The sequence below is a fragment of the Silene latifolia genome, chromosome 11, assembly GCF_048544455.1.
Source record: "Silene latifolia isolate original U9 population chromosome 11, ASM4854445v1, whole genome shotgun sequence".
Lineage (NCBI taxonomy): Eukaryota > Viridiplantae > Streptophyta > Magnoliopsida > Caryophyllales > Caryophyllaceae > Silene > Silene latifolia.
In genome coordinates this window covers 96371281-96375246 of record NC_133536.1, presented here as the reverse complement: position 1 = coordinate 96375246, position 3966 = coordinate 96371281, and the positions used below count along the sequence as shown (strand labels likewise).

The 3966-nt window shown below is 35.4% G+C and overlaps 1 long non-coding RNA gene across 1 annotated transcript; it reads right to left on the bottom strand.

The window, feature by feature from the left end:
- Positions 1-355: 355 nt before the first annotated feature.
- LOC141614990 (uncharacterized) lies at positions 356-2516 on the bottom strand. Its single transcript, XR_012529526.1, has 3 exons — positions 2400-2516; positions 2195-2302; positions 356-438 (listed from the first exon to the last, which is right to left on the bottom strand). It is a non-coding gene; the product is annotated as an uncharacterized LOC141614990 (long non-coding RNA).
- Positions 2517-3966: the final 1450 nt, after the last annotated feature.

Genomic DNA, 3966 nt, shown 5'->3' with positions numbered 1-3966 from the left:
TAAAATAGTCTATTTGGCCTGCAACTTCTCGCCCAAAACAGTCCTCATAAACACCATGTAAATCATACCTGTGACACCCTTAAATCTAGCCTTAATTATATACGTAAATTCTACAGAAAAACTGGTAGGATATGTTTGTAAATGGTTCAACTAGTCCAAAAACCTGCAATTTCAAAAATTTTCTAACTAAACCATTCATAACCAATTCCAACTCAAGAAGAGTGTCATAACCCTGCAACAGCTGATAAACTAACTTACACATATAACTAAAGACGCGGAAATATATGGATACAACCCAAAAATAGAAAGGGAGACATATGTTCCTTCAAATTATATACAAACCGAAAGTGTAAAAGGTTTATAAATAAAATAGCCAAAACTAGGTCCAAGGTTCCTTGCTCACTAGCCGTCTGTGACCCCCAACAAAGCATCAACAACCTGTCAATCGCATTTTATACAAACACGAAAGCCACAATTCAGTGGGGAGTAACTTCGAGTCCTCCCAGCCACGAATCGTCAAAATTAATGTAACATGTAATGTAACATGTAAACAATTTGATAAACCATTTACTTTTCATGTATTCTAACAAATGACCCCTAAACTGACCAAACTAACTATCATGTGAATCATATAACAAATTGTAATCCAAACTCTATCAACCATAGCCGGCTTGCATCTCACCCTCTATGATTCATAGAATCATCAAACAAGAAAGGGCAATATAACAAAGACAGGCATAAGTTCTTAGTCCCGTCAATAGTCACTTTGTAACTCAAGTCTATACCACGAGGTAGGGAAGGTAATCGAACCGGTATCTTGGCTCAGCGGTTACTATTAAGAAAACATGGCCAAGAGACAACACAACCCTAGCCTAAAATCTGCGCAGACCTAGACATGCGGATACACACCACCGCACCCAAGACTCACAACGTTTTTTAAAACAAAGTGAAGTGAGTACCCTAAGGACACCACCGAAGGGTCGGCTAGTACTTAAGCTGACCCCATACTATCAAAATTAGTACCTGAGGTCATGCCCCAACTTGGATAAACATCCACTAGTCAGGAACACAAAGGCTATCAAGCAGTGAACATATACTCGTCAGAGACTATAAAGACCTATCTATGATGAAGGCCGAAATACTCACCCAGGACCTAGTCACAGCTAGTCCCAGCTTGAATATTTTAGCCCACACCACCTAAGACTCACCACACAAGTCAAGTAAGACACCCACTTAACCTTAAGAGGGCAAAAAGTCCTACTTACCAACATAAATTCTAACATTCTATCATGTGAAAGCTATATAAATGTCTATTTACAGCATACAATCCCAACAGTTCCTCAATAAGAATTCAATACTAATTTCCAATCCTAGCAATTATAACAATATAAAAGGCTTTAGGGAAAACTAGGGCCATTACTACAAAATAAGAAGCTATTTAAATTCAACTAACTAAATAAGAAACTATTTAAATTCAACTAATTACACATGTGAAATAGAGATATAATAAATGGCCTAAAACAAGAAAAAGGCCGATTATCTAATTCATTCAACCGAATTTTTACCCGCAACCCCAGCCCTGCGACAGTGCACGGTCAAATTGCGGCTGACCAATCACTCAATTAACTGACATCGCATCAGTCAAAGGGACTAAGGCTCAGTTTTCGGCACAATCAACAAAACATTTCAATTATAGCTATAAAATTCATTTTGTAAATTATCCTAACATGTGATAATTGTCAATATAACAAAATTTTTCTTCTATTAGCATAACTTTTAGCTACTTTTATGATTCTCTTAACAAATATAACCATGTATACTCATTTTAATTATATCCATGATGAACTTAAAATGACGGACAAAGCATGGAAAACCGCAAAACAAGCAATGGACCGACCCGGGCCTACCCCAAGACCGGCCGGGGCTGCCGTGGGCCTGCCGGCTGCTGCCGGGCCCGCTGCCGCACCATTTCTTCTCTTTTTTTTTCATTTTTATACATTATAAGACCGTCTGAAAATTAATTAATCGTCCCCAATTCAACTTTGATAATTTAAACTACCAAAAGGCACAAATTAAGCTTGCATGCAACTAAGTTTAACATGTGAAAATTACTACCCAAACAAAAATTCACCAAACATACAAAAATCAAAAAAACATGTGACGATCTTTCGTCGAGTAACTCGAAATATGTTACCTTAAGCTAGAAAATGAGCAATTAGTCCTCAAAACCGAAACCCTAACCACAACTAACCGCTATCCTCTACAATATACGAGTCCCCGAACTCGTCTTCCAATCCTTCACCTAAATAAACAATTAAAACACAAAAATAAGCCTCCAAACCGAAAATACCGAAATATAGTCTTAAAATAACTTAATGAAAATTGAAATTAGAACATACTAAGTTGTAGATCGTGGCGAGGGGATTCCGGAAAGGTAAATTTCGCGAAAAACGGACAAGAAACGAGTAAGATATGGTGATTTCTAGCTTGCTTTGAGTATGAAAATGGAGTTTTGGTGTTTTTTTAAAGGATGAACACCAAAAATTTCAGAAAAATAAAAGGAAAGGGGAGGGGGAGCAGCCGGGTAAGGGAAGAAGGAAGGAGGGAGTCGGGATTTTTAGTCGGGTTTTACGAGTCGGGTTTGATTTGTCTAGATAATAATTAAATCCGTAAGTCAAACGCAAATTCCGTCAAGTCCAAAGTTTTTAAACACGAGATTATAATAAAATTGAGTATTCATACGACCCATTTCCAATTTCGTTTACCCAACGTTCAAACGAATTGTCATTTTCCCCCCGATACGCCCTTATTTCGAAACAAAAGATTTTACACGGTTTAAACTATTTTTAAACATTTCAAAACTATCAAAATAAATACTTTTCTTCAAAATATAATAAAATTATATTTCTTTAAATTATTTTTACTTTAAATACTTAATTATCACTTTTATTTTGATTAATAAATTATTTCTGAAATATATTAACGGTCCGAAATTTACGGGGCGTTACAATCACCCCTCCTTTTAAAAAGTTTCGTCCTCGAAACTTAGAAGGAGAAATTATAGTTATAAGAAAATATAGGTATCTTTTCAACGAAACGGTGATACTCTTGTTGATCAGTCAAGAACATCCATATTCATATCAAGATATAAAAATATTTCTACACCAATAAATGAGAAAACCCATTATTGGGACGTCACCAACAACGAGATTTAACATTCACTAATGTTAAAACCATTGAAAATCATAAAAGCATTTTCAAACTTTTAGTTTAAAATTCTATAGTAAGAATACTATCTTTACCAAATATGATTATACAAGGCTTAGTAACTCGGAAAAATAGTAAAAAATACCTTATGGAGATAAATCAAAATTTCATTTTCAAATCTTTAAAAATAGGTTAGGTTTGCAGAAGTAACATAAACTTTTATGAATGAATCAAAACTGGTGGCTTGAAAATTTAGAAGTTGTACAACACGGAAAATAACTTAGATAGCATATAAATCAAAGTATATTAAGATGATTCAACCTTAACTAATCAAAAAGAGCTATGATGAATTTTATGGGGTAAGAATTGAAGTCATAATTACAAGGATGTCAAAGATAGAGTTTCATAGGTTACCAACATCAAACTTACGAGAGGAGTATGATGATGTAAGGAAGAGAGATACGAGCGGTAACGCTCATGATCAAGGAAGAAGGGAGATTAGACACCAAGGAAACGCCAGACACTCATAACTCAAATAACAACATCACTCCCAAGAGTCTTCTCAATCGCTTATGTTACTTCTTCCTAACATATTCCCTGGAACAAGATATTTCACTATAAGAGTGATCTCATCGCTCCAAATTCTCAAACATCCCGAAACAACTTTGACAAGCCTAAGGTCAAGACTTCCAACAAAGCTGTATTTGTATCCCACTAGTGTCAACTATGGGTTCCTCAGAAAGTAAACCTTCAATCAAG